Source organism: Ovis canadensis, chromosome 1, assembly GCF_042477335.2.
Source record: "Ovis canadensis isolate MfBH-ARS-UI-01 breed Bighorn chromosome 1, ARS-UI_OviCan_v2, whole genome shotgun sequence".
Classification (NCBI taxonomy): Eukaryota; Metazoa; Chordata; class Mammalia; order Artiodactyla; family Bovidae; genus Ovis; species Ovis canadensis.
Window position 1 is genome coordinate 32,749,885 of NC_091245.1, and position 15,677 is coordinate 32,765,561.

At 43.1% G+C, this 15,677-nt stretch overlaps 1 protein-coding gene across 8 annotated transcripts in view; it reads right to left on the bottom strand.

The window, feature by feature from the left end:
* DAB1 (DAB adaptor protein 1) overlaps positions 1 to 15,677 on the bottom strand; it is a 467,365-nt gene that overhangs the window by 399,505 nt on the left and 52,183 nt on the right. The gene's annotated exons all lie outside the window — the stretch shown is intronic.

Sequence of the window (15,677 nt, forward strand, 5' to 3'; positions counted from 1 at the left end):
TTTCATGATAAAGAAACAGGTCTAAGGAGGCCCAACATTTTAATTTAAATGGTCTACTACATTCCAACCAGACACATGATACACCATTAGACCCTGCAACAGCCTAGAGACACAGCTAATATTGTGCTCAATTAGCAAAAGAGGAAACTAAGGTTCTGAGCAGTGCAGTAAAGAGGAGGGGCCATGAGTCAGGTGGGGTCTCTCTGTCTGCAAAGACTATGCACTTCCCACCATACCAGGCTTTGGATATCAGTTCAGTTCAGTCACTCAGTCGTGTCCAACTCTCTGCAACCCCATAAACTGTAGCACTCCAGGCCTCCCTGTCCATCACCAACTCCAGGAGTTTACTCAAACTCATGTCCATTGAATCAGTGATGCCATACAACCATCTCATCCTCTGTCGTCCCCTTCTCCTCCTGCCTTCAATCTTTCCCAGCATCAGGGTCTTTTCCAATGAGTCAGTTCTTTGCATCAGGTGGCCAAAGTATTGGAGTTCCAGCTTTGGCATCAGTCTTTCCAATGAACACCCAGGACTCATCTCCTTTAGGATGGACTGGTTGGATCTCTTTGCAGTCCAAGGGACTCTCAAGAGTCTTCTCCAACAACACAGTTCAAAAGCATCAATTCTTCGGCGCTCAGCTTTCTTTACAGAATATCAGGCCAAGTCTAATTCTGTGCCCCATACTCCCAAGAAGGCAAGAGCCTCAGAAAGATATGTCCTACTCAAGGGTGGCGAGGAATATATAATTAAAAGAGCAGGAGTCATAATCTAACCCTAAAGTAACAGGCTCTTTCCAGTATGTGTGGCTAAATTCTATAAACTAGAGGCAAGGAGAAACTGGTGTTCACATGCTAGTTCCCAAAAAGAGGAAACAGGCTAAGCCTCTCCAGTTTATCCTCTTCTGATCTGGCTTGCATGAGGTCCCAGACTTATCTCTGATTTGTGCAGCAGTGGAAAGGTGTGCAGAGAGATAGAATGATGCTAACATGACAGGGTAAAAATAATTTTCATATCCAAATGTGTCCTGCTCTTTGCAGGACCAAGGTCACTAGGTGCAAATATGTTCATGCTCTCCTTCTCCCGGCCGGAAAACAGCAAAATGGCATTACTCAGTGTGCTGCTATCCATGGATTTCCTCATTTAAATAGTGCTATTGTCTCTCTTGTTTATGAGTTTGTTTCTCATCTCAGGAAACTTCAACCCACACATCAGCTACAAATGTGCTCCCTTCCATTTTTTTCCCATTACTCTTAATTAGGTAGTAAAATACAATCCACCTACGTGAACAAGATGGGTAAAAGAAAGTAATAGCTAAATGCATTTTTCATTTCACACATAACAATTTGTAAGCAGAGAGTCAGAATGTCCCCTGAAGCGAACCATACAATGCTTCCACCAGTGATGGAGGGTCTGGCTGTTTATATCCATCATGGAACGTCAGAGATGAAAGGGATGCCAGGAACCCACCCTACTATCCAGCACGGTGTCTGGCACACAGTAGTGGCTTATGAAATGTTTGAATGGTAAATAATGCCAGTTCATAATTACAGTAGCTAATACATATAGAAAGAGCTTATCATATGTAAGATACTATTGTAAGCATTAGATCTATGTAACATTTCATCTTGATAGATATATCATTAGATTAGTATTGTCATTATCCTCACTTCAAAAACTAAGATTCCAAATGATGGAACTTATCCACCGTCACACAGCTGGGGAGCAAAAAAGAGGATCCAGGCTGTTGACTCCAGCACCTGCGTTTTTACTCCCATCACTATTCTGAGCATCTATTAGAAGAGATGGGAAGAATGAAGCACAGAAATGTAAAATGACTACACAAAGCTCACATACAATGGTACCCTGGAAAAAATAAAAAGCCCTGGAGTGTGAAAGACAGTTTCCAATCAGCGCTAGATGTCTTACATGTTTGGGGACCTGAGCTACACGTGTGTTCAGAGACCTACTGGGAGTGGGCATCAGTTTTTCAGAGATTCTAGGACTGGTGTCAGTTTATATTTGCATGTTTCCATCTCCACCTCTGTAAAATGAAGGCAGTCACGTCTATGTCCGCACACTGCCGTGAGAATCAAGTCAGCAAAACAACAAAGGCTCCCCAAAATGCAGCTACCCACAGAAACCTTGTAAGTTCAAGTCTTAAGTATCATGCCATGCACATGTCTTTCCATTGCATATGGGCAAACATACCCAAGAGGTATTTTTCCTCTCACCTCCGAAAACTAGCCAAAGGCTGATATCAGAAACACACTAAGAAAAAGTCACACTTTATGGTAGGGGACAGCTGAATAGGGATTGAAAGGAAATAGCTTGGGACTCTGCTGCTGCTGCTGCTGCTAAGTCGCTTCAGTAGTGTCCGATTCTGTGCGACCCCATAGATGGCAGGCTCCCCCGTCCCTGGGATTCTCCAGGCAAGAACATCGGAGTGGGGTGCCACTGCCTTCTCCGCTTGGGACTCTAGAAAAGTGAATATTACATTCGCTTCATCATAGTGGCAGAAAAATTTCCCCAAAGAATTAAGAGGACAGACAATAATGCTTAATGGTTAAAGCTGGGACGATGGAGACAGACCCTGCGTTGCACACTACCTCCTCTGCTTGCTAGCAGCAAGTCAGGCAACCTCTCCAGGCCTTGATGTCCTCATTCCTGCTATGAATGCCATGATGATGTATCACAGTGGCTGGCAGCGAGCAAGAGCTTAATCAATGGAAGTAAGAACTCAAACCGTGGGATGAGAGAAGGGGAGGAAAGAGATCCAGCCCTTCCCCTGGGGTTGGTACCTATGCAGAAGAAATAGAAATGGCCACAAACAAATGAAAAGATGCTCAACATGACTAAGTGTTAGAGAAATGTGAATTAAAACTACAGGAAGGTACCAGCTCACTACGGTCAGAATGGCCATTATCAAAAAATCTACAAAAAATAAATGCTGTTTATTGTAAAAGGGAACCCTCTTACACTGTTGGTGGAAATGTAAATTGATACAGCCACTATAGAGAACAGTAAGAAAAAAAACAAAAAACTAAACTAAAATAGAACTATCATATGACCCAGCAATCCCACTCCTAGGCATATACCCAGAGAAAACCACATTTCCAGGACCAAAAACTTGATACTGTAAATAAATATTTTCCTTTTCCATATTTTACTCATCCATCATGAATAGAAAATTTGTGGATAAGAAATACAAGTGATGCACACATATGTCCCCAAGCAAGGGCCTACCAAGTGGACACAGAGGGAATGTTATTATACAAAACAAATGGCGTACATTTTCCTGTAATGGGAACAGCCCACTGAATCCTCAGAAGAGTCTTAAAGTTGGAGCCAGAACAGGTTCTAAGCTTGGCTCTGGGTTTAGGCTTGAGATGAAATCATGGACAGCTCTGAACTACTGGGAAACTTCCCTCTCTGGAACATGGGGGTTCTTCGTGTGGTCAGGATGAACATCCACGTACAAGGTCGGGGACCTAGCACTCAAACAAGTCCACATGTGAGTATGATGAAAATAAGGGTTATTATTAATGAGCATCCTCATTATGGAGAATGAGGGTGACATCAATGAAGGACTGAATCAGGATCATTCAACTAAGAAGTTAGGAAACCAGGTCTTGAATCAAGGTCTATGTTCTTGCACGGCACTATGCTGATTAACTCTCTTTTCAAGCCACCACTCCTCCTGCGGTGACCCTCACATTCCCTGGCTGCCGGTGTCACCTCCAGCAAGAACTTTCTTTGCCAGTCTCCACTAATAGTCCCCAAACATAGTCTTCTTATCTTGAATATTATATCCAGCGGGCATTGTCTGATCGTATCTCAGTCTCTCCATCAAAATGTGAGCTCCTAAAGGCAGAGCCCATGTCCTGAAAACCTCTGCGTCTTGTTGTCCAGCAAAAACAGCTGCCCAGGAAATATCAGCTAACAAATGACTACAATCAGGAGTGTGCAAAATAAGGTAATAAGCAAGTTGCATGCTTTTCCAAAGGAAAACTCAACAGAAAGGACTCCTGGATTCAACTTGCAGCTTTGCTAGTAACTAGCTTTTTAAATAAATAATAGCAAAGGTCCCATTCTCTGGACCTCTAGGTTACTCACAAAGTGAAATAAAATATTTGCACTTGACTATTTTTAAATTATCATTTTCTAAGTCCAAATACATCTATGTTTTAACAATCTAGGAAAATTATTGTTTATCTGTGTGTGTGAATCTTGGACTAATTTTACTGGGGTGGGGTGGGGAGAGAGTGAGATATTTAAAAGACAAGCCTCCCTCCCACAAAAAAATCTGTGACCTTGGACAAGTCATATCATCTCCAGTAAATTTCCTCATCTGTAACTCACGAAGGCTGAACCAGGTCATTTAAACCATCTTTTCTGATTTTAACTTAAGTGCCTTTTGATTCTATTTTCCTCCTCAAGCTTTAAGCCCCGACCTAGAAATCCACTGGACCTTGTAAATATTTTTTATGGTCCATTTAAAAATCACACCACTGTACTGGTCAAGCCCACAGGACAAATTTAAATCTAAAGCTTAAAAAGTGATCTCAAATACCTTCCAATAATAGTAAACTTTTGTGCTGTTTCAGCATCAATTTTGGGAATGGTTGTGATGCTTTGACTTGTTTAAAACTTTAAATGTAGTCCTTGGAAATACAGTCATCATGGTGAGATTGGCCACAACTCTGGAAGGGCAGCCAGGGCAGTTTTGGGAATGGGAAGCGGTTATATGCACAGCTGTGATGATCTGGGAATGTAAAATGAAATAATTCATCCCCCACTGAACCATAACATTCTCCATCTTGCCAGTGCAGATTCAAAAAGATTCAACAGGCCTCCCTGGACCTGGGCCCCCAAGGCATTGAGTGTAATGTTCAAAGGTGGCAAAGTATCTGGCCTCTTAAGTGTTCATTTGTGGAGCATCCCACATTCAACCTCAGACTACTGTAATTGCCACAAAAATGCATCTACGGTGGCATGTGACCATGGATGTTTTGTTAATTCATCTTTTCAATGTATTTTTTACATGCCAGGTAGCCATTCAACCTATAGCTACTGAGTATCTGCTATGTGCTGGTCATTATATGCTGAAAGAGAAAAGAAAAAAAGAAAAAATTCTCAGCCAAGTTTTTATGGAAGGACAGATACATACATGTGCATATACATAAATATATAAAATATGCTTATGAACGATAAATACATATTTAGAGACAGATAATTGGTTTCTTCTTCATTCAGCACATATTTCCTAGGGGCTCATTACTTGACTCGAAGTCCCAGGCCATGGGGATACAGAAAACACACAGCCAGCCCTGCCCTCAGGCCTCACTTGCTCGAGGAGAAGTTAACATATGAACAAGGGTTTGTATCCCTGGGGTTTGAATGTGCCTCTCCTTTTATTTATTTATTTTTAATTATTTATTTTAATTGGAGGTTAATTACTTTACAATATTGTATTGGTTTTGCCATACATCAACATGAATCCTGGATGCTTGGGGCTGATGCACTGAGACAACCCAGAGGGATGGTACCGGGAGGGAAGAGGGAGGGGGGTTCAAGATGGGGAACATGTGCGTCTCAAAAGTCTCAGATGTCACTCTGCTCTGTGTTTAGAATGTCGAAGTGCTTTGAGTGGACACCACTTCAAGGCAGTGATTCTCGACCAGAGGCTCTTTACCCCCCAGGGGACTATATCTGCAGACATTTTTGGTTGTCAGAATGGTAGGAGGAGATGCTACTGACATCTACTGGGTACAGGCCAAGGATACTGCAAACCATCCTATACTGTACATCATCTGGCACAAAATGTCAATGGTACTAAGACTGAAGGGCTTCCCACGTGGTACAGTGGTAAAGAATCCGCCTGCCAATGCAGGAGACTCAAGAGATATAGAATTGATCCCTGAGTTGGGAAGATCCCCTGGAGGAGGAACTGGCAACCCAGTCCAGTATTCTTGCTGGGAAATTCCACGGACAGAGGAGCTGGTGGGCTACAGTTCATGGGATCACAAAGGGTCAGACACGACTGAATGACTGAGCACAATGCTGATATTGAGAAATCCTGATGAAAGTATGTTTGGCCATTCTAAAAATGTTAGGGTTAAACTTTAAAACTAAGGGACATTTATAGAATTGGAAAATTGAGAAAGATGCCTGTGGTTAAGTTTAAAAAAAAAAATCTAAAGAATTGAAAAAAAAAACTGTTCAGTTGGATTTGCATGGAAATAATAAACATGTGCAGGCTGCATTAATGTTTGCCTTACCCGAGAGGAAATTCAGGGACATTTACAAATTATGACAATTTCTCTTATACATGCCATAAAATGGTGTGTTTAATACCTCCTGATTTACCAGGGGGAGAACAGTACTCCAGTCTGCCTTTGGTTTTCCACCTTGTGGGACCCACTGTTTAAGGCCTTACATCTCTCAGTTATGAGAACTTATCTCCAGAAAGACACATGGGCCCTGAGGCCTCCTTTAAGATTTGAAGAAGGCTGTAATTCAACCATCAGACAATCAATATTCCAATTTGGAATTTAGCGCTTTGGAGCCACCAGAATGTTCAGAAACACACATAAAGGATCTGCTTATGATTGAGGCCCAAATCATATTTATAATAAAATCACCTAATAAAAACAGTAATGACCTCCGGCTGACTTAACACAGCATGCTTTGGCACACAAGCTCCCTGAAAGGATTTTCACAGCCTTTGCCTTCAAGATAATACATCTAAGCTCCTTTTTTTTTGGTTGGGTTTTTTTTTTTTTTCCCAAGACTGAAGAGCCCAGACAGAAGAAAAAAAAAAAGAAACTATCACTTTGCTTTAATAGTGCCAACATGCACAGTATGTATGGCAGATTATCTTGTAATAATATGATATTGTCCTCAAGAACTCTCTCCACTCATACATGTGACCTTTAAGATGAACGTATAATAAACTTCTTGGTTCATCCCCTTTACAAGCAAAATTCAATCTCTCTCCCCTTCCATGGCTACCTTACAAATAAATCAAGATGACCACTGATTGACACATTTAGCTGCTGGTCTGTTTGCTCCATCCCTCTGCCTCCTCTGACCAGCTTCCATGACCCCTTAATGATGCTCAGAGGCTATAAAATTTTAACAACACATAGCTGGGCTGATAATCCAAGTGAGCAGTTAAGAGCATATAAAGTTTCCTGGGAGAGAGAGCAGAGAGAAAGAGGAGAGAGAGAGTGTGTGTGTGTTTGTGTTTAACAGAAATAGTCCTGGTACAACCCTCCAGGCCTAGCTGCAAACGCCTGTATTTAATGGAAAATAAAAGCATGCGTGCTTAGTCACTTCAGTCATGTCCAACTCTGCGACCCCATGTACCATGGCCCACCAGGCTTCTCTGTCCATGGGATTCTCCAGGCAAGGATACTGGAGTGGGTTGCCATCTCCTTCTCCAGTGACTAAGTATGAAGCGAGTGAAGTGAAGTCGCTCAGTCGTGTCCGATTCTTTGCAACCCCATGGACTGTCTACCAGGCTCCTCTGTCCGTGGGATTTTCCAGGCAAGAGTACTGGAGTGGGGTGCCATTGCCTTCGGGAAAATGAAAGAGAACAGTGCAAGTCCAAAGCAAGGTGGAGTGGTCTGAAGAGATCTCAACTTCTCAAACTAAATAAGTTTATCTCCTTTCCAAATTGCCCAGGCTCTACATTTTATCATTTATGAGCTACTGTTTCCACATCTGGAAATTACTTCCTGAATCTATTAGCAAAAGTGGATGAAAGGAAATCAGCAGTCGCAAATTCTGGTCCAAGTGGAATAAATCAGAGAGGGTGGCTCCCCTTGACACTGGCACAGACATGAACATATTTCAAGAACATAATCGCTGGGTCTTATAAAATTCAAGTTCAATTTTTTCCCACTACAAATTTTATATCTGCATCACCATTCTGAAGTGCACATCAGAAGATACTTAAAGGATTATTAAAGAAGAACTGGATATAATTTTTCCAGCCTATTTCAGACCCCTTCAGGAAGCATATCCCAAAGGGGAAAAAGCAATATGTGCTTTTCAATTAAGTGAGTACAATTCTGGCTTGAAAATCCTTACTATGGCATGCCCAGGAAGAAAGGTCCCTTTGCAGGTATCTGAATTTGTTGACACAGGCATGCTAAGTATACTCGTGACAAATTAAGACACACAAAACAATTAACAAACAAAAAGTTTAACAGTAAACATCTGTCGAATGAACAAATGGATTATTTTATTATTGATGAAAGGGCCAAATATTTTGACAGGAAAGTAAACAAGAAAAGAAACAAAAAAGCTCTAAGAATGGATAAGCATTTTCATCAAAGCCATTATAATATGGATCACCTAACGGTACAAAGTTCTGTCATTTCAATGCATGAATCACTGATAAATCAAGAACATGTAAATCTTTATTAACTCATTTTAAACATCTATATTAACATATTAATTCTTGCCTGGAAAGCAAAATTTTGATGGAGCGAAATGATCATACAATTTAACGTTCTACTAATATTTGACATAAAAAGAAATTTATCCCAAAGTAAACTGCCTAGATAAATTCAGAGCTGTATTATTTGGCGGGGGGGGGGGGGGGGGGGGCGGGGAATGAAAGTGTTAAGTTGTAAAGAGATTTAACCTTTCTGAGAGACATGACCGATTCCCTCCACAGTCCCAGCCCCTGTCATCCCTTTGGCCTCTGCTCTCATATAGGACAACCTGGCGCCCTCTGAAGGTTCTGTCTGGGTAGGTCTCAGTCCTGATGGCACATTATATACATTTATGGATGGACCTTTCATAAATCACCTAAGTTGCATTCCCTGAGATGATGATGTAATTGCTTTGGAACTAGCCCGTGCATAGTATTTATTACATAAATTTTAATATACAGCCAGCTTTGGGGGGCTCTGCCTCATCCCAGGAGTGTAGCTCCAAGCCCACCCTGTAAGGCTGGAAGGCTGAAAGTCCTCCCTAAATTTTCATAGGGCTCAGCATCCCATCTTTTAGTGGTGGGTCCTGCTATGACTTGCTAATCTGTCCCAGGTCTCAGGGTTCTTTCTGCCTGGTTTTGGAGACACTAATCTGAAATGATGGTACCTTCATTTACAGCTTGTTTCATCACCCTGATAGACCCTTTGGTCTATCCTTGGCTGTGCCAGAGGATGGCATATTTGGCAGCTGATAGGGACAATGCAGGGCTTCCCAGGTGGTGCTAGTGGGAAACAATCCGCCAGGGCAGGAGACACAAGAGACAAAGGTTCAACTCCTGGGTCAGGAAGATACCGTGGAGTAGGAAGTGGCCACCCACCTGTGTTCTAGCCTGGAAGATTCCATGAACAGAGAGGCCTGCCTGGCAGGCTACAGTCTGTGGGATCGCAAAGAGTCGGACACGACTGAGCACGTAAGCACACATGGGGACAACGGGGTTCCCGTGGGCTTAGTCTCAAGCTTACTCTAAGAGAAGCAATCCAAGCAAGCACGTAGCTGTCTCTTCTCCCACTTGTTTCCTCCACCACAGCTGAGTCCTTACTATCATGTTACGTGGCTGACCCACAGGTGCTTGCTGACCCCTAGAACTGCCCTTGAAGTCATGCAGCACTCTGAGCACCACTAAAGGAGTAGCGGAAACTGAGGCGATGTCCTTGCCCCAGGCCACAGAGCCAGGAAGTTGCCTAGGTGAGACATGAACCCACCTCTGATGACAGAGGCCACCTGTCCTAGTCTGCTCAGGCTGCTATGACACAGCACTGTGACTGCGCGGCTTGAACAACAGAATTTTATTTCTCACAGTTCTAGAAGTTGAAAGCTCAAGGTACCAGCCAATATGGTATCTGATGGAGTCCACTTTCCACTCTGTAAATAGTTGTCTACAGTATGTCCTCACCTTCAGAAGGGGGAGAGCATCTCTCTGGGGCCTCTTTGTTAAGGGCACTTATCTCATTCATGAGGGTTCCACCCTCATGACCGAATCAGTTCAACTCAGTCACTCAGTCGTGTCCGACTCTTTGTTACCCCATGAACCGCAGCACGCCAGGCCTCCCTGTCCATCACCAACTCCAGGAGTTTACTCAAATTCATTTCCATTGAGTCGGTGATGCCATCTAACCATTTCACCCTCTGTCATCCCCTTCTCCTCCTGCCTTCAATCTTTCCCAACATCAGGGTCTTTTCCAATGAGTCAGCTATTCGCATCATGTGGCCAAAATATTGGAGTTTCAGCTTCAACATCAGTCCTTCCAATGAACACCCAGGACTGATTTCCTTTAGGATGGACTGGTTGGATCTCTTTGCAGTCCAAGGGACTCTCAGGAATCTTCTCCAACACCACACTTCAAAAGCATCAATTCTTCTGCACTCAGCTTGCTTTACAGGCTGACTCTCACATCCATACATGACTACCGGAAAAACCATAGCCTTAACTAGATGGACCTTTGTTGACAAAGTAATATCTCTGCTTTTTAATATGCTATCTAGGTTGGTCATAACTATCCTTCCAAGGAGTAAGCGTCTTTTAATTTCATGACTGAATAAGCACCTCCAAAAGTCCCACCTCCAAATATTACATTGGAATTAGGGATCAAATATGAACTAGGGCAGGGGGAGGGGAGAGCACCACATTCTGGCTACAGCAGTCATACTTCCAAACCCTTTGTGCTTGCTCTGATTCAGGTACTGCACTATGTTCTTTATATAGATTTGCACATTTCATCCTACTAGACCCCTATGTGGCTGGTCAGATAGGGAGACTGAGGCACAGACAAGAATACGCCATATGGCCAGGTCCCAGAGCTAGAAAATGTTCAAGGCAGGTATTGAGTCCAAGCTGCTTGGCTCTAAAGTCCAAACTCTGGACCACTCATCCCCTTCCCCTTCTCAACCACCACACTAGGTTGTCCTGGAGGTGACAGCAGCTCCTCTGGCCCTCTGTCATCATTCTCAGGACCCTGCACAGCAGTGATATAAGTGGCTGCTTCCACCACAGGCTGAAGCCCTCTGCATGTACTCACTCCCATCTCCTTCGAATCTAATACAGTACCCAGCATATTTAATAAAGAGCTGTTCTATCCATGTATCTATTCCTTCATTCAACTGACATTTTGTGCACCACCTTCTGTAGCTTCCAGGGATAGGAAGATGACCCGATTGTGATTGCAGTCTTTTGGGAGTTTATATAAGTATGGAGGCAGGGACACAGCTGTCACACACCATGACAAGTGTGCTCACAGAGAAATAAACAAGGCATGGGAAGGGATGGACTACAAATGATCCAACAGTAACACAGAAAGCCCAGCGTCCCCGCTTCATGACTCCACTGTCCTGTCTTCCATATCCACCCAACCCAGAAAATATGCTACTTTTCCTAAGAATTTCCCAACACTGGCAGCTATGCCAGGGCTGATGGCAAAGCACTGCAGTTTTGAAGTATGCAGCCCCTGGTTGAGCCCCTTCTACTCCTAGCCCTGGGTTTCTCTAATCTGTCATCAGATATTTACAGTGATCAGCTCAATGGGCAGAGTATCACACTGCTTTGGTCTGGTCTGGTCTTACTCACTGATGGGAACTGTCACGGGGAAGCTTGTACTGCCTAGTGGAATAATGCCTACACTGCTCTAGCTTCGAAAGGTCCACTAGCCTCCTCTAGGTGTAAGGAAAAATTCGATTCTTTGTTTCTCACTATATGGTCTACTGCTAGAGGATTAGTATGAACTGCAAGAATTCATACATGAAGTTCATCCCTGTATGAACGCAGGGATACCAGACTGTTTTACTCACCACTGTATCCCCAGGGCCAGAAACAGTCCCTGGTAACATATTGGGCGCTCAATAAATATCTGTTGGATGAATACAAAATACCTATTTGCTTACATATTTGTTCTCAGCTACTTGTGAGCTTCTTGGAGGCAGGGATGACTTTTATTTTTATCTCTGGTACCTAGCAAAGTGTCTAGCATATAATAGATGCTTAATAAATGTGTCATGAATGAGTGAATGGACAGGTGGAGGGAAAAATAGAAAACTTTCCTAAGACAAAGAGACTCATCAAAACACAAAGCCTACTAACAAATTACCATCATCAACTAGTTTTATTAAGGGACAAGACAGGGTACTATCTCGCTTACTTTTCTTAATTTCCTCAATTTTTAAGGAAATTTAAAATTTCCCTTAAGCCCATGCATGCATATATACACACTTGCAAGAACACAGAATCTCAGTGAATTATGTTAAGTCCACCTGCAAGACATGAATTTGATTATGGAATCCAATAGAGTTAAAAGGCCAAAAACTGATAAGCAGTCTATTCATATAAGGAAGTATTTCTCAGAAGTGGTCTAGGGTCTACCTACATCAAATCAACCCACATATCTTGTTAAAAATGAAGCTATCCCAGCCCTACTACCTGTCTACACAGTCAGAGTTTTTGGGGAGAGGCATCCAGTAACTGGAAATTTTGACAAGCTCTCCAGGTTATTTGCACCCACACAGGCATCTGACTTCCCTGGTGGCTCAGATGGTAAAGCGTCTGCCTACAATGCAGGAGACCTGGGTTCAATCCCTGGGTTGGGAAGATCTCCTGGAGAAGGAAATGGCACCCCACTCCAGTCTTCTTGCCTAGAAAATCCCATGGACGTAAGAGCCTGGTAGGCTATAGCCCATGGGGTCGCACAAGAGTTGGACACGACTGAGCGACTTTACTTTCATTTTTCATAGGCAACAATATATTAACATACATAGTCTTCAACTTTAGCTACCACCAAGGAAGGGTGTATTTGAAAGTTAGGCAAAAGGAACTACCCAGAAGGTAATGCAGAGGACTTTTGTCCAGTGAGACCTCCCTCTCAGTAACTCAAAGACTCAAAAATAGCATTACGTTACCTCAGAAATTTCTACCAGTCAGGGCCCAGCAAAGTCTAGAAGACCTCCTCAAGCTGGGATGACCACAGCAGAGGTTGATAAAATGACTAGGTACAAAGGTGCAGGCAGGGTTACAGAGAAGCCAAAGGGGACAGGGCAGGACGAAGGGCTAGGAGCCTTTCCTGGGGAGCTGTTACAACCCCAAAGCCTGCAGGGACAGGCAGAGTGGTTATTAGAACTTAAAACCAAGAGGCTGGGTGGACAAGACCATTCTATGGGTCTGTGACCTCTGGTGGAAAAAAACAGCCAGCCTGCGGTGATCCTGAAGGGACAGAGATGGAGAAAAAGTCCCCAGCTTTACTCGGGGCCCTCCATCAGCCCCCTGCCCACGTTGCCACCAGGAAAACAAAGCAGAAGCCAGAGGACAAGCAGGCTAACAGAACCACAGAGGTCCACCTCCCAGGACCCAGAGAGACAAATGGAAGATGTTCAGCACAAATCCCCAGATCTCTGAACAGAATCCCATCCTGGCACTGCATATCTGCAGCTCCTCTGCCAGAGGGCAAGTATCTCCTAATAATTAACAACATACATGTGTGTGTTAGTCACTCAGTCATGTCCGACTCTTTGCAACCCCGTGTACTGTAGCCTGCCAGGCTCCATTGTCCATGGGACTCTCCAGACAAGAATACTGGAGTGGCTTGCCAGTCCCTTCTCCAGGGGATCTTCCCGACCCAGGGAATCAAACCCTGGTCTCGCTCATTGCAGGCAGATTCTTTACAGTCTGAGCCACCAGGCAATCCCAACAATTGAAACAGCCATTAAGTTATCATGCACAGTCCCAAGGTGAATTTGGCAACAAAACAAAAACTGGGAACACTCCACCTCTGCCTAAAAATGAGAGGGATGCAGTTATCAAAGAAATAGGAGGAGTTTTAGAGTTGACGACCTTGTTGAAAATCCTGGGGCACAGGACCTCAAGTCTGAATGTCTTTCTCAATGCCAAAATGGGTATAAAGAAAGCCCCATAACTCTGCCTACACTGGAATGTCTCCCCTAATCATCACATGAGATATTGGGTATTAAGTGTCTTCCTGAAATTGCCAAGCCCTATAAAATGTAAGTTATAATTGCCCCCCTAAGTACAGTGCAGATGTGCAAAATCTGAGCATGAGGAGGAGGGAGCAACTCATTTTGTTTTCACACTTGAATGATCTGTGCCCAAATCAAAGGCGAACCGCAACATATGCTTTCATGTGAGTTTCCGTATTTTTAGCAGTGCATTAGGGAGAAGGAGTCACTGGGATGCACTGAATCTGGCATCGCAGCACAGCATGCCTCAGCAACTTGGAGGTGGGTTAAGAACATATGTTTAACAGCCTTTCTCATGAACCCAAAAGGGGAACAGGGAGGCTATCACCGCTTACTGAAATGGCTGCTACTTGAAGCATTTTCTACCTTTGATTAGTTTCCCTTTTAACATAAATGAATGGTAGGGAAGTGAGAAAATCACTGGAAGAAATGCCCAAAGACCCTGGCTTTGCAATGCTGACTCTATCACCAGCTGAGTTGTACCTGTGGGGTGCTGAAGCTAATGTGGAATTTTCAAACTGTGATATGGGTGGCCTGAGGGTGATTTTTGCAGTTGTGTCAGGGCCTAACAGGAGCGTCCCTGAAGGTGAGAATGAGGAGGTGGTGAGGAGGGGCTGCTACCTGAGAACCCTTTACAGGCCTCTAACAACTTCACAGTGTGGAGTTATGGGTAGAATCTCACTGCTTAACATACAAAACGCATGATCAAAAAGAAAACATTTCAAAGTATATGATCTTTAATATCCCTTAAAATATGAGATAGATTTTTGAACTCCATCACATCCCATTGCATTTGAAGCTGTGAAACCAGAAGTATTTCCCCAAACTTTCCTTCCAGTCTAAAGCATGAACCAATGTACCTAATGAGCTACAAAGTAAGAATCATCTACTCAGAATGAAATTAATACTCTGGCTCACAGGCAGGTTTGTAATAAATACTTTTTTTATAATAAAGACAGACTGGGTCTTCTGCCCCAGGAACAGCTTAGCTGCTTTAGTGAGAGTTTGATCACTACCTGTTAGCAACTGCTACCTATGGATGGAAACACACGTGATGACCTGCATCATTCAACCAAGCAGTGCTCCCAGGGGAAAACAAACAATACTGTCTGCTTGTTCACCAGCTGGAAAAACCATCTCCTAAATTATGCAAATGATGACAAGATTCAGCATCACTCACTGGATAAAGTTTAATCTCCAAATCACACACCAAATATGACTTACCATTTGCTCCACTGGGCGGACAGGGAAACTGAGACATGGAAGAAAGAAATGAAACCTTTGTGTTGAAGGTCAAGGACTTGTTTTAGAACTCCATCACTCATGAATACTGACTGTGGGTAAGTTACCTCATCAATCTGGTCCCAGTTTTTCCAATTGCCAAATGCAAACACAGACATTACTTCACTTGTAAATCCATGTTAAATTCATAGAAAAGTGTTTGGGATATAGTAAACACTTGGTTAATGGTAGCTATTGCTTTCATCATTTTTGTCAGTAAGTTAAAATGTGCCAAGCACTTTGTCAAGGTTGAACAGACCATTCAACAAACATTTACTGACTACCTAGAAGGTGCTGTACACAAATCAAGAAGCAACAGTTAGAAGTAGACATGAAACAGTGGACTGGCTTAAAATTGGGGAAAGAGCATGTACAGACTGTATATTGTCACGCTGTATATTTAACTTCTATGCAGAGTACATCCTGCAAATGCCAG